This window comes from Amblyraja radiata, chromosome 5, assembly GCF_010909765.2.
Source record: "Amblyraja radiata isolate CabotCenter1 chromosome 5, sAmbRad1.1.pri, whole genome shotgun sequence".
Taxonomy (NCBI): domain Eukaryota; kingdom Metazoa; phylum Chordata; class Chondrichthyes; order Rajiformes; family Rajidae; genus Amblyraja; species Amblyraja radiata.
This window is the reverse complement of record NC_045960.1, coordinates 84,248,696-84,264,655: the sequence shown is the minus strand read 5'-3', so window position 1 is coordinate 84,264,655 and position 15,960 is coordinate 84,248,696. Positions and strand designations below refer to the sequence as shown.

Below are 15,960 nucleotides of genomic sequence, written 5' to 3'. Positions count from 1 at the left end.
CTGGACAAAGGCCAGAGATGAAGAATCTAAAGATGTGAGAAAGCATAGAAGAGTTGCAAATACTGAGGCCAGAGTAGCTAAAGGATAAATTGGACAGAACCACAGAGAGCAAATGTGTCAATTGTAGAGTACAAAGGTTTGTTAGACTTTAAAACAAAACTGATATTGGTGTTTACAAAATATGGTGAAGTTAAAAAAGTAGATCACAGCAGGAGGAACAGTCTGAGGAGGGGTCTCAACCCGAAACGACACCCATTCCTTCTCTCCAGAGATGCTGCCTGTCCCGCTGAGTTACTCCAGTTTTTGTGTCTATCTTTGGTTTAAACCAGCATCTGAAGTTTCTTCCTACACAGAAGGAAGAACAACAGGTTCAGTGATCTACGCCAAAGGGAATTGGTTCTGAAAGATAAGCAGCACTTGAGGTGGATGGCATCAGCCTGAGGATGTTGATAGCAGTCAAAGAGGAAATAGCAAAGGAACTATGGATCATGTGCAGTCAGATTAGAGTTGGCCATGGCATCATGTTCATCACAGACATTGTCGACCGAAAGGCCTGTTCCTGTGCCATGCGGTTGTGTCCGTGCCGTATCTCTAAAACTAAACAGGGGGGGGGGGGGGGGGGGGGGAGGGGTGCGTAGCAGTAGAGCTACTGCCTTATAGCACCAGAAACCTGGGTTCGATCCTGATTACGGGTGCTTGTCTGTACAGAGTTTGTACGTTGTCCCCGTGACCTGCGTGGGTTTTCTCCAACACTCCAAAGATGTACAGGTTTGTAGGTTAATTGGTATGGTATATATTTAAAAAAAAAGAAAATTGTCCCAGCGAAAAATATACGTCTTCTAGATGCGTTGGGACGCATCCTCAGTGATGTGATCTGGGGTCATCGGGTGTTTCGGGTCTGACAACATCAGACACCCTCGTCCAGGCGACCCAGCCGGGGTTGACCAGGCTCCGACTTGCGTCCCAGCAGCAACCGCCTACGGATCAGCCATCTTAATAACTACTCTGCAGGGGTTGGGAGATTCTAGTGCATGGAGGGACTGGGCTCTGGGGGGGCGAGTCCTGGCCGGGCTCCTCCTGCGTCTCACCAGGTTCAAGGCCTGTGCGCTGCACCTCTTTCTCCTTCTCCGAGCATTTCATTCTTGCCTGATGGATTTTTAGGCCACGGTGGTTCATTAGGCCTTTCCGTAGCTTTATTGGGTGACTTTCTCATGAAAGACACAGACTGGGGTGCTAACCCAGCTTTTCCCGGGTGCCGTCTTTCAGTGCCGTCAACTGTCTCTCCAGTAGTCACCAAACTATTCTTGTTTGTCACCCAGTCTATTCCTAGATGCCACTGGCTGAACCAGACTTCAGTGCGAAAAATATACATCTTCTAGATGCACTGTGTATTGGATAGTATTACTGTGAAGGGATCCCTGGTCCATGCGATCTCGATGGGCTGAAGGGCCTGTTTTCTGTGCAGTATCTCTAAACTAAACTAATCTAAACTGTGCTGTACGGTTCTTTGCTCCATTTTCTTAACAACAATGGCACACCTGGTAGAACTACTGCCTCACAGCACCACAGCAATTAGCATGGACTTTTATGAAATCAAATCATGTTTGACAAATTTGATGCAACTTTCTTCAATAACTGAATGATTAAATAGATCGTGCAATAGAATATGCTGTCTAACTGTCTGTGTGGTAGAAAAATTCAAATATATGGTTATAAGAGAAAAGATCACAGATGGATAGAAAATTGAATCTTTGAAGTAAAATTGGGAAGTTTGATAAATATTTGCAACAAAAGGAAATCCAAGGCAGTGGATAAAAGAGAAACATGAATATTAGCAATTGGATACCGAGGCCAAATAGCCTTCATCTGTTCTGTGAACTCACATCGCTCGAAGACGTTTTATATTTCTACAAGATGTGAGGGTTGTGTTGGTCAAAACTATTTTTACTTTGTAAACGAGATGAGATGTGAAATTCACTGGGTGCAGAGGTAGAGCTGCTGCCTTACAGCGCCAGAGACCTGGGTTCGATCCTGACTATGGGTACAGTCGAGACAGAAATTGTACTTTCTCCCCGTGACCTGCGTGGGTTTTCTCCGGGATCTCCAGTTTCCTCCCACATTCCAACGACGTACAGATTTGTAGGGTAATTAGCTTGGTATAATTGTAAATTGTTCCTCATGCGTGTAGGATAGTGTTAATTTGCGGGGATCGCAGGTTGGTGTTGGACCAGTAGGCCGAAGGGCCTGTTTCCAGGCTGTACCTCTAAACTAAACCAAACGAAACACTGCAATATGTTACAGTTCTAATATTTAACATAGATACAACAAATAAAATGTTTTCCCCTTGATTCAAACTCAGTGAATGTCCGTAGCGAGCCCGTAGGAGTCCAGAGGGAGTCCATAGGAGACCGTGGGAGTCCGTAGATATTTTGTAGTGGCTCGTAATGCCAGCCGTAGGTACTCGGGGCATCAGGTAAGTCGGGACGTTTTTCAGCATGATGAAAAATGTCCACGAGTAAAATAAATAGCCCTGAGTACCTATGGCTGGCTAGTACCGTAATTCTCCGAGTTTGAATCAAGGGGAAAACTTGGGAGAATTCGTGAGTAACTCGGGAAAGTGGTACAGGGGCTTAACTCAGCGAGTCTGGCAGCATCTCTCGAGAATTATGGATAGGTGACGATTCACGTTGGGACCCTTCCACAGACATAATAATATAACATATGATCCTTAACGTGGATAGCTTGTATGAAGTGGTCAGTGTGGGCAAGTGGGATGAAAGACCCGCTTCCAGGCTGTGTGATTCTGTGACTTTATGACAATAACGTAAACATCAATAAATGTTTTGGATCACATAACAATGTAAACACTAAAATAAGTTTTGGATCAGATGACAATTCTCAAGACAATAATGTGTAGACAAGAGTTAGAAGTGATGATTTACTGGCACAATCATAATTGATATTTCTTCAAATATAATTTTGCAATATAAGAATTGAAATGTCTTTATTCTTTGGTGCCATGACCAACCATGTTGAATATGTTAATAGTGCGAATTTATGCATCAATCCAGCTATGAAATTTCAGCGTTCAAGAATTACAAACTCACATCAGCAATGGATGTTTTGTGACCTCTCTATTTTATAATTGGTATAAGATAAAGTAGTGAGCCAAGTTTTGTTTTTCTACCGAAAGGACCAGGCATTTGTACTACACTTTCTTAATCACTGGATGCCCAAGCCATTGGACCACTGAAATATTCTATAATCTTTATAGAAACAAATACAGCACTTAATTTATAGTTGTGGTCCCACAAACAGCTAACAAAATAATGGCCAGACGTTCTGACTTTTCGATGGTGTTGGCTGATAGTGGAATGTTGGCCGGAACATCAGGAGAACATCTTGTTCTTCAATTAGTTTAATTGGGACCTTTATGCCTACCTAAATAGGCAGACAAAGCTTCAGTATAACATCCCATCCAAAAATATAGCTTCAATAAAGCTAAACCTTCTGCAGCATGCCTAGATAATATGCATTAGCTCCAAATGTAATCTAAACTTGCATCAAGAAATATAAACTAAGCTGCAGGTTTTCCCCTCTTTGAAAATCTGAACGCATAGCCACAACTTTTGGTTGAGAGGGAAAGATAGATCAGCCATGATTGAATGGCAGAGTAGACGATGGGCCGAATGGCCTAATTCTGCTCATAGAACCTATGAAACTACGAATTGCTTATTTATTGCTTATTTATTGCTAAACCTGTTGATGACAGTCAGTCAAGATGTCTACCTGCTTAAGACATCCAACCTCAAATCTACCTTGAATTCTATTCCATCTGGTTGGAATATTTATTTGCATACATTAAAGCTCCAGTACATTTTGTAGACATGATTGTCAGATTGACTTAATTAGTTTCCTACATTAATTCAGGCCCTTGGGCAAATTCCTCTAGATCCCATGGATCACCATAACGCAGAGATCGATAGATTTTTGATTAGTACAGGTTTCAGAGGTTATGGGGAGAAGGCAGGAGAATGGGGTTCTGAGGGAGAGATAGATCAGCCATGATTGAATAGTGTAGACTTGATGGGCCGAATGGTCTAATTCCGCTCCTATCATTTATGACCTTATGACCATTTGTACTCTCCTGGCCATCATCTGCAGTCTCCTGGCATGACCACTCCCATTCCTTTATCAAACTCCATAATATAAATCTCCCGTATCTGCGGCTGCACTGAGTTCGCTGCATCCAGTTCTTCCACTTAATGAGAAGCGGGAAGCTAAATGCTCCATCGTGTTCTCCCCATGACCATTAATTCCCCATCATATTAATACCTCCTTTCCCTCTATTCCAAACCCCAGGATCCACTTGCTCCCACTCCCTTCTGCAGCATGTTCAGGGATCCATGCGTTCAGGTATTCTACTTGTAATTCACATACCATACAACATCCTTTCCCAGCCTAGCCCTGTTCACCCCCTAAATGCCCAGCTGATATATAATCTGAGCATAAAGATCTATACCAGATGAAATTGATTCACAAGCGTAAACTGTGTAGGAAGGAAGGTTGGTTTACACCGAAATAATCACAAAATGCTGGAGTAACTCAGCGGGTCTAGCAGCATCTCTGGAGAAAAGGAATAAGTGATGTTTCGGGTCGAGACCCTTCTTCATACTGAGAGTCAGGGGAGAGGGAAACTAGAGGTGTGAAAAGGTGCAGAACAGATCAGTGCCAGCTCTGATGGACCATTGTTGGCTCTTTAGCCGTCAGTGCCAGCTCTGGTCCCAGGCTTGTATCCATCAACTGTTATACCACAATTCTACCCAGTGTATGGGTGGGATAATTATAATACTGGGGGCATGGACTCTTTGAGAGGTAAAGCACAGAAAATGCCAACAAGCATAACCCACGTCTGTACCAGTCCTGTCCTAAAATCGCTTTATTCTCTCACATTCCCATCAACTTCCCTCCCCATTCTCTAAATTCCGACACTCATCTGCACTCCATGGGTAAGTTAGAGTTGCCATTTAACCCACAACCGCTCTTTTTTTCAGGAGATATTGGAGGAAACTGGAGGACCCGGAGGAAACCAGCACGTTCATCGGGAGAACATGCAAACTCACTTCCAGCAGAGCTCCTGGATAGCTTTAAGGAGTTAGTGCCCCAGAAGGAATATTTTTTTCCTGTTTGTTTTTTGCCATCCCTGCCCTTGCAGAGATGTATTGAGTCAGTATTGAGCCCTGAACTAGGATCACAGCCAGGAGCTTCAAAGATGTGACAATTATTATCCCTACCGCAGAACCATGAGAATACTTTGCAGGGTCTAGTCTCCCAGTGATTTATTCTTTCCATAATCTACTTGCATGGGAAGATACCTAATAGCTCCCTCCAAATGTTTATTGGAGGGAAGTGCTGTCGCTTTGATGTTCATGGTATTTGAATTTTTTTTTATCGATCCTTTCTAATGCGGCATAATAGAAAAATTATTGTATGAAACACTGTTCCAACTTGTAACTGTGATGTAGCCAAACCTTACATCTGTTTTTACAAACTCTGATTCTGAAATAACTGTCAAAGTCAATGAAAAAAGAGCTTCAGGTTCCAATTTTCTAAGCAACAGATGCAAGAGAATTTCAGACTGCAGCGTTAACTCCATTTACGTGTACAAAATGGTCACAATGAATCCCCAGAGCGCGACATTGTTATACGAGAATTTTCCCAAACAGTCTGTGATCCATAGCGCTATGTTTAAACCCCATAGTGCTGTGGCCGATGGTGCTCTGTTTAAACCTTTACGCGCTGAACCGGTAGCGCTGTGTGTATTACCTTTACACGCCAAGTCTATAGCGCTGTGTGTATTGATTTGTGTGGCTGATAGTACTTTATTCTCGGGGGGGGGAGGGGGGGGGAAAGGGGGGGTGGTCTTGCTGGGATGCAGTCCCCTGTCATTGGTTATAGTTTGAATTTGGGAGCAGTGCTATTGGTCAGGACTGACCAATGGTTATTTCAACATTTCAACACCTGATTTCTTACCTGTATAAAGGCAGGCGCCAGGAAGCCAGAAGTTAGTTCAAGTTCATGTACGCGAGTGGTTCACTGACGGGCTGAGTCGCGATCAGTGCCGCAGAAGGAGGCAGAGAGAGAGAGAGAGAGAGAGAGGTGTGCTGCTGTAAAAAGGACCTGCGCATACCACGACAAGTATTCTTTTTGTTCTCTCTTGCCAATAAAACTGATGTGTTCATGTACGAGAGGGGTTCACCGACGGGTTGAGTCGCAATCAGCACCGCGGACGGAGGCAGAGAGAGAGAGAGAGAGAGAGAGAGAGGTGTGCTGCTGCAAATCAGACTCTGTGCATACATAGACAAGTATTGTTTTTGCTCTCTCTTGCCAATAAAACTGATTTGCAACTAAACAGACGAGTGAGCTTTTTTCTGTTCTTCTCGTCAGATCTGTTGAGTGAATCAAACGTACTCACTGATCTGGTACAACAGTATTTATTGAGTAATGCATACAACACACTACAGCATGTTACTCCTACTGTGCAGCAGCACTGACTGTCGGGCTGCGATAATATGAATAGTGTGGTAGTAGGCGGAGCTTATAATAATAAAGCATTACATTGGTTAGTAAATAAAGTAACCAATCTACAAGGTCCTTGAACCTGTTCCCTTGCAACAGACATACAGTGACACTTTCATTTTAAATCACTTTTTTATCTAAAGTGGATGTGTTCATGAAATACTTAGAGCACTTTTCTGCTAAATTGCCTCTCAATACGATTTTTTTAATGTTGTGATCTGAATATGGTCCCATATGGTGTTTTAGTTTATTCTTACCTGTAATCCACCTCTTATATAAGGTGTAAAATAGAACATATGATGGAATGGGCAGAGGATGTATCACTGATAAAGGATTTGAGTATAGGAGCAGGGAGGTTCTACTGCAGTTGTACAGGGTCTTGGTGAAACCACACCTGGAGTAATGTGTTCAGTTTTGGACTCCTAATCTGAGGAAAGACATTCTTACCATAGAGGGAGTACAGAGAAGGTTCACCAGACTGATTCCTGGGGTGGCAAGACTTTCATATGAAGAAAGACTGGATAGACTCGGCTTGTACTTGCTAGAATTTAGAAGATTGAGGGGGGGTCTTATTGAAACTTACAAAATTCTTAAGGGGTTGGACAGGATAGATGCAGGAAGAGTGTTCCCAATGTTGGGGAAGTCCAGAACAAGGGGTTACAGTTTAAGGATAAGGGGAAAGTCTTTTAGGACCGAGATGAGAAAAGCATTTTTCGCACAGAGAGTGTTGAATCTGTGGAATTCTCTGCCACAGAAGGTAGTTGAGGCCAGTTCATTCGCTCTATTTAAGAGGGTGTTAGCTGTGGCCCTTGTGGCTAAATGGATCAGGGGGTATGGAGAGAAGGCAGGTACAGGATACTGAGTTGGATGATCAGCCATGATCATATTGAATGGCGGTGCAGGCTCGAAGGGCCGAATGGCCTATTCCTGCACCTATTTTCTATGTTTCTATAGAGATGAAATGACATTAGTCCCTGCACCATCCGATGTTAATCTGTGAAAGTATCGCACCAATCATTCCATTATTTACAGCTTCTTTTTGCAGAGGTTTTCTAACAACCCATGTGTGTCAGAAAACATAGAACACAGAACATAAAAAACATAGAACAATAGGTGCAGGAGTAGGCCATTCAGCCCTTCGAGCCTGCAGTACCATTCAATATGATCCTGGCTGATCATCTAAAATCAGTCCCCGTACATGCTTTTTCCCCATATCCCTTGATTCCTTTAGCCCTGAGAGTTAAATCTATTACTGCAAATAAAATATTGGCTTAATTTTTGCAAAGGCGTAGGCGTGTGTGTGCCTGTGTGTGTGGTTTTTAGTTTAGAGAAACAGGCCCTTTGGCCCAACAAGTCTGCACTGACCAACAATTCTCACTCATTAACACTATCCTACACACACTAGGGACAATTTACATTTATACCATGCCAATTAACCTACAAACTTGTATGTCTTTGGAATGTGGGAGGAAACCTAAAATCTCAGAGGAAACCCGAAGAGAATGTGCAAACTCACGTGCAAACTCACGGAGAGAATGTGCAAACTCCACACAGACAGTACCCACAGTCATGATCGAACCAGGCTCTCTGCCGCGGTAAGGCAGGCTACCGCTGTATCACTGTGCCGACCTGTGTGTGTGTTTATGTGTGTGTGTGTGTGTGTGTGTGTATGGATGGGTGCACATGTGTATATTTGTGTGTGTGCACATGCACATGCATGCGTGTGTACACGTGTTTACTTTGAGTCGTCAATGCACACTTGCGCATGTTGCAACTATGTGCATGCTCACCAATCCATGAGCATAAGCATCCATCCAGCAGAGACAGGACAATATGTTACATTTCTCTTGCCTGTGAATATCATGTGTCACAGGAGCAGAATTAGGCCATTCGTCATCTGGTCTACTCCACCATTCAATCATGACTGATCTATGTTACTCCCTCTCAGCCCCAATCTCCTGCCTTTTCCCCATAACCTTTGACGCCTTTACTAATCAAGAATCTGTCAATCTCCGCTTTAAAAATACCCAATGACGTGGCCCCCACAGCTGTCTGTGGCAATGAATTCCACAGCTTGACCACCCTCTGACTCAAGAAATTTCCTTTCTAAAGGTACATCCTTGTATTTGAGACTGCCCTCTCCCACTAGTGGAAACATCTTATTCACATCCACTCCATCCAAGCCTTTCACTGTTCGGTAAGTTTCTATGAGGTACCCTTTCATCCTTCTAAACTCCAGAGAGTACAGGTCCAGTGCCATCAAACCTTCATCATATGTTAACCCAATGGTTCAATTGTACTTTATTTTCACCTGCGCACTGCACAGTGGAATTCTATTTTGCACAGATCTTTGAAACATAGGTTAATGTTAACATCACCCATTCAGCAAAAATCCAGTAGAAATGGTAGAGAGAGTGTGGCTCCTCCACCAACCCAGCTGCCAATTGTACTTTTGGAAAGGTCTGCATTTCCCACTACGAGACTGGAGTGGAGAGGGACTGCCTTAAGAAAAAAACTTTAAAAGCAATTGATTTGAATGACAAGTGTGTGTGGGGGGCTTCCCAGGCATGTGATAAGATGCTGTGTAAATGTAAGCTTTTTATTTGCTTTCTTTCCAAAGCGAATTTGCATATCCTGAGACAAGCCTGCTGATGCGGCTCCATTGTGCAGTATCTGTGCAGGCACACAGGAAAGGCTTTATACACCCCGTTCAGCAATGATTTACCTTAATGTTTGTTTTGGGGAAGGCATTTTACTTCGGCCTGCCTTTGTCCACCGCCTCCCATGCATTACCAGCCTACGTAATGAGAAAAACCTGATGAGCATCCTGACAAAAAAAAAACTAAAACCTCAACCAAACAGTCCTGAATGCAGTAAGCCTGCTGGCATTTAAGGATTAGAAGCAATGCTGAGAATGCTGTGAGATAAGGGGTTGCCATGACTGACCATCCTGACAGCGGGTGGGAGATAGAAGAAACCCCAACCTAACAGAACTGGACCAGTACTGGATTCGGAAATTCTCAAAGGAATTGTGAGTGCCAGAAACCTGGACACAGAGGTTGATATGATCACTCTATGCTTCAAAAAATCTAATTAACAACATAACTTTCTCCGCAGTTCGAGCCCTCCAGAAGTTTAGCCTCTGGAAAAATTGACTTTGCATTTTTCAGCTTTTGATATGATGTAAGTGAAGCCAAAAATATTTTATATGAGTAGGAAGGAACTGCAGATGCTGGTTTAAACCAAAGATAGGCACAAGAAGCTGGAGTAACTCAGTGGGACAGGCAGCATCCCTGAATCTCAGACAGGCTGTCTAAAGAAGGGTCTCGACCTGAAACGTCATCCATTCCTTCTCTCTAGAGATGCTGCCTGTCCCTCTAAGTTACTCCAGCTTTTTGTGAATATTTTAAATGAGACAGGTTGTTCATGAAAAATATGCAAAGAAAATTCATAGATACAAGTTTAGAGTCCAATTTCTTCCATTGGAAAACTAACTTTAGGTATACCAAATCTTAATTGGGAATATTAAAGGCTAATAAACTGTATGTATTGATAGATCATGCACAGATATGAATGACAGAAGAGTTTCCAAGTCCCCACATCATCCACTGTACCCATGATCATTTCAGAGATTTAGAAACATAGAAACATAGAAAATAGGTGCAGGAGTAGGCCATTCGGCCCTTCGAGCTGCACCGCCATTCAATATGATCATGGCTGATCATCCAACTCAGTATCCCGCACCTGCCTTCTCTCCATACCCCCTGATCCCTTTAGCCACAAGGGCCACATCTAACTCCCTCTTAAATATAGCCAATGAACTGGCCTCAACTACCTTCTGTGGCTGAGAATTCCAGAGATTCACCACTCTCTGTGTAAAAAATGATTTTCTCATCTCGGTCCTAAAAGACTTCCCCCTTATCCTTAAACTGTGACCCCTTGTTCTGGACTTCCCCAACATCAGGAACAATCTTCCTGCATCTAGCCTGTGCAACCCCTTAAGAATTCTGTACGTTTCTATAAGATCCCCCCTCAATCTTCTAAATTCTAGCGAGTACAAGCCGCCGTTTTAGGATGTCTAAGTATGTATGCATAACTATGAACTTTTATTCTCATTGTTTATTATATTGTTTACAGAGTACTATGTTTACATATTCTGTTGTGCTGCTGCAAGTAAGAATTTCATTGTTCTGCCTGGGACATATGACAATAAAGGGCCTGTCCCGCAATGCGAGTTTACCCAAGAGCTCTCCCGAGTTTAAAAAAAAAATCAAACTCGTGATAAATACGTAGAATGTACGTAGCAGGTACGTCGGAGCTCGTGGATGTCTCGTAGCGGCTCGTTATGCTAACGGCAGGTACTCGGGGAAACGCGGAAACTCGTGACGTTTTTACAACAGTGGGAAAAATTTCCAAGAGTAAAAAAATACTCGTGATGAAGTTTGATTTTTTTTAAACTCGGGAGAGCTCTTGGGTGAACTCGCATCGTGGAACAGGGGCTTAAAACATTCTTGACTCTTGACCTAATCGGTGGATTGGGTAAAAGTATGTTTGAGAAATAAAAAACCCATGGTTGACAGGGCACCTCAAAGCTCTAGGAAAACCAGCAAATCTATTCTGCAAATTCCTTTCAATTCTTGTAAACCCAATCTGTACTTTCTCCCAAGCCACCATTCCCTTGCATTGAGGACCATAGTTATATTCGGTTGACTACATTGACCAGGCCACATCATTTTTATATCAAAATCACCAAATGCACCTTCTATTTTGCACAGGTAAAGATGCACAAGTAGATAGAGGAAAAGATTGCTAACCTCCTTGGAAAAATTCAGCATCTCCACTGACTCGTCAGAGTCATTGGCCCATACAGTTCAGTTCAGTTTATTGTCACGTGTACCGAGGTACAGGGAAAAGCTTTGTTGTGTGCTAATCAGTCAGCAAAAAGACAAAACACGATTACAATCGATCCATGTACAGTGGTACATGATACATACCAGGTGGAAAAGGAGTATTTGGGATGGCACTGAAAATGGCATTGAGTCCATGCATCGTAGGAACGCAGAATCCCAACAATCATAAGTTCATGAGTTATAGGAGCAACATTAGGCCATTCGGTCCATCAAGTCTACTCCGCCATTCAATCATGGCTGTTCTCTCAAAGTACCCACCCTCCTGCCCTGTCAGACATGCCCTGCCCTGTGGAAGAAGCAGCAGTTTCCACCATGACCTCATAAGCCACTTCAGAACACATCAAAATTGAGGCAAGTCATCTTCCATTCCATGCAACTGCCCAAAAATGTGCAATGGTCACTCATTTGAAAAGCCCCTGCATACACTTCTGATTGCTGACTAATGTGCGTGTAAAGCTAAAGCTGTTTTATTCCTGGTGCATATAACAATTAAACACTCTTGACCCTTGACTAGTGGGTCATGTGGCACAAGGAAGGAATAGATTGAAAATAGTTACAAAAGATAACCTCGTACTGAGCTCATAAAGAGCCAATGAAGCTCATAATACATTATATGAGCATATTATGCACACTTCTAACTATGGGAGTCTCAGTGCAATAATTACAGTGTTCTCGGACCAGAAAGATCTTCAGAGGTGTGCACTAATAACAATGTAATGAGTTGTTTGGCTATTTAGTGGCCTGCACTCTGCTTGAAATGCTATGAAACTGAATTTAGTGGCCTGCACTCTGCCTGAAATGCTATGAAACTGAATTTGGTGGCCTGCACTCTGCCTGAAATGCTATGAAACTGAATTTGGTGGCCTGCACTCTGCCTGAAATGCTATGAAACTGAATTTGGTGGCCTGCACTATGCCTGAAATGCTATGAAACTGAATTTGGTGGCCTGCACTATGCCTGAAATGCTATGAAACTGAATTTGGTGGCCTGCACTCTGCCTGAAATGGAATTTCAAGGAATAGACGTTAGTGATCTGCCAGCCCACCAGCCCTGAGTGACTGAACTGCCAGCCCACCAGGCCTGAGTGACTGAGCTGCCAGTCCACCAGGCTGAGTGACTGAGCTGCCAGCCCATCAGGCCTGAGTGACTGAGCTGCCAGCCCACCAGGGCCTGAGTGACTGAGCTGCCAGCCCACCAGGCCTGAGTGACTGAGCTGCCAGCCCACCAGGCCTGAGTGACTGAGCTGCCAGCCCAATAATCCATTAGGCCCACAATGTCCATACTAGCCTTCTGGAAACCAGTCTCTTCGGCCCATAACACCCATACTAGTGTTACAGAAAGCCCCCCCACTGGCCACCAATATTGGAATTGGTGGAGAGGTGGAATATTGTGTTGAGGGACCAGCCCTCCTGTGTGAACATGAGACCCAATGGGTCCCACTTGGTCTAGTTCTTTATATTAGGTTAAATTGTCTGCCCTGGTTGCTTCATTTTCAACCTCTTGAATTTACACCAGTCAACAGTGCATTGTGGCAAGGAAATTCTCTTTATCTCAAAAAGGTAGGCTGCACTCTAGTTGAAATAAACATCCATCCACAAGACAGCAGTTCGTCCAAGCGTGAAAATTGCTTTGAGATAAATATTCACTTCACTGATACTTCACATTGCATTCTTAACATCAGCTGGTTTGCTTTTATTTTACAGGTTTATTTTTCACAACTTGTTAATTTTATATGTGCCTTTTTTGAGAACCAAGCACTAAACAAACACACTTTTTACAGCAGTACTTCAGAACAACCTTGCCTCTGCTCATTCACAGCTACAGTATGCTTCTGGGTGGAGAATGAGCAAATTAAACTCTGGTGACCTTAACTCATTCCTGTCTTTGCCCTTTCCATCTGCAGTTGTTCTCTGATCAACACCCTTCTACTGACACAGAAATTGGCATCAGGGATTTAGAGTGGGGTGTCACAGGGGCAAATCTTTATCCCATGTCTATGTGGTATATTATTGGTTGCACTGGAAAACTGCACTCACCATAAATACAAAGACAGACACAAAAAGCTGGAGTAACTCAGCGGGACAGGCAGCTTCTCTGGAGAGAAGTAATGGGTGTCGTTTCGGGCCGAGACCCTTCTTCAGACCAGAAATACCTTTGTTATCACTCAATTTAACTATTCCAGTATATCCTTCATTCTGTGTAAACTAGACAGCATCCAAAACTCTCATTCCTGCATAGTTTGGTTTCCTCATTGTCCATGCGTATCCACACCAGCCCTTAGTTAAGCAATGATTCTATGTTAAACTTCTCATCCTTGTATTCAAACCCCTTTCATTGTCTCAACTGTTCCTATTCCTGCCATCCCCTCCAACCCTATAATTGTTTCTGTCCTGCCCCCAACTCAGGCCTCTTTGTACGTCCCTGATTTATCTCTATGCTCTTTAAGTGATCTGATCAACAACTTAATTTCTTAATAACCTGATCTCATTATTTTTTGTTAAAGTTGCTCTTTAAAACTTACTTCTTTGGTCAATCTTTCAGCCATTTTTCAAAAATCTCTTGGCCTGGTTCTGTGCGGGTTTTGGTTTCTAACATTGTTTGTAAAACACTCTAGGGCGTCTTTATTGCATTAACGGCCCCATATAAATACCTATAGTTGTTGTTGAACGAGATGGTTCAGTGGTTAAAGAGGCTCATTGGATATTCACTTGTCTGTGAATGTCAAGGCCTAGAAGCAGTGAACAATCCCTACTCATTGTCAGGAATCAGAAGTTAAGTCTCATTTAAATGAACAAGACCAAAAGACACCTGCTGGGTATCCCGAGGCACCTTGACAGGGCACAGACTTGGATGCTGTGGCCATTACATTGCCAAAAGCAATATTTAATTAGTTTCCAGGAAGTGACATCACTGGCCAGTTGAACTCAGGTTTCTGCATGTGTAGGGAGGAGCTGATGTTGCTGGTTTAAACCAAAGTTTAAAAGCTGGAGTAACTCAGCGGGTCAGACAGCAACTCTGAAGAAAAGGAATAGGTAACGTTCCGGGTCAAGTCTGAAGAAGGATCTCGACCCAAAACGTCACCTATTCCTTTTCTCCAGAGATGCTGCCTGACCCGCTGAGTTACTCCAGCTTTTTGTCTATCTCACATTTCTGTATTCTTTGTCCAGGCCTCTGAGTTACTCATCCAGCAGGTTTACCACAGAACCACGAGTAAAGAGGTCTGAGAGGTTGGGGGTGGTTTAACCCACAGTTGTGTGCATTCAATACAAGAAGCTCTATGCCAGCAGCATCAGCAGCAGTGACCATTTCTCTCTAGCAAATATTGGTATTGGTATTAGTTTATTATTGTCGCATATGCCGAGGTGTAGTGAAAAACTTTGTGTGCCTTCCAGGCAACTCATACTATACATGAGCCGCACACAAGTACAACTGGTAGTGCAAAGGGAAAAATACCAGAGTGTGGAATATCGTGTTACAGAGTTATATCATAACAGCTGCAGAGAAAGTGCAGAAAGAAAAAGTGCAAAGGCCACAATGAGGTGGGTTGGGAGATCAGGGTTAAAACCTTAACCCCTGAGCAGACTGTTCAGTAGTCTGATAATAGTGTGAAAAAACAGTTTCTGAATCTGGTGATATGCACTTTCAAGCTTTCATATCTTCTGCCTCACTGGAGAGGGGCAAGGAGGGAATGACCATGGTGTAAATGCTTCTCAATTATATTGTCTACTTTCCCAGGGCATCGAGAAGTATTGATGGAATTGATGGAGGGGGGGGGGGGGGGGGGGGGGGGGGGCTAGTTTGTGTGATGACCTGAGCTACATCTACAATTTTCTGCAATTTCTTGCAGCTTTGGGCAAGCTGCTGCAAAACCAAGTTTTGATACATTCTGGTGGGATGCTTTCTATGGATCATCTGTCGGAGTTGGGAAGCATCATTGGAGACATGCCAAACTCCCTTAGTTCTCTGAGGAAGTAGATTAATTGGTGTGCTTTATTTTGATTGTAGTTTCAATGGAGTTGTTTGAAGATTGGGGAAGGAACCAGGAGACTAGAGGACTTGGGTACGTGAAGCAGGCTGTGACATTGTTAGATATTACAAGGAGCTGGAGGTGAGGTCATGAGTCAAAGGAGAACGGGGTACTAAACTGACCATAAGGATGGGTGAAGACATGAGCTAGGCTTGGATTGGAGAGGGAAAGGACCATAGAGGATATGCTTATGTATCTAAGCAAATATATATAATATTGGAATAATTGAATCTGGGTAGATAAGTCACAGACAAGAGATTTCAGCAACCGGTGGACTACACGTCAGAGGGGGAGAGTGAGGTTGAAAAAAGAAACTGGTGATATTAGAACGTAAGGAGGCACTTTCCCCCATTAGAAGGCCTCAAAGGATCAGATAGAGAACCATTCAGATTGCAATTAGTCTGGGTTAGCCCGAGACAAATATCAGGGGTGGAGTTTGGTACA

At 43.3% G+C, this 15,960-nt stretch overlaps 1 long non-coding RNA gene across 1 annotated transcript; it reads right to left on the bottom strand.

Moving 5' to 3' along the window:
- Positions 1-3,061: 3,061 nt before the first annotated feature.
- LOC116972859 lies at positions 3,062-14,947 on the bottom strand. The gene is made up of 3 exons (XR_004411929.1): positions 14,911-14,947; positions 12,120-12,123; positions 3,062-3,071 (listed from the first exon to the last, which is right to left on the bottom strand). It is a non-coding gene; the product is annotated as an uncharacterized LOC116972859 (long non-coding RNA).
- Between the last annotated feature and the right edge of the window lie 1,013 nt (positions 14,948-15,960).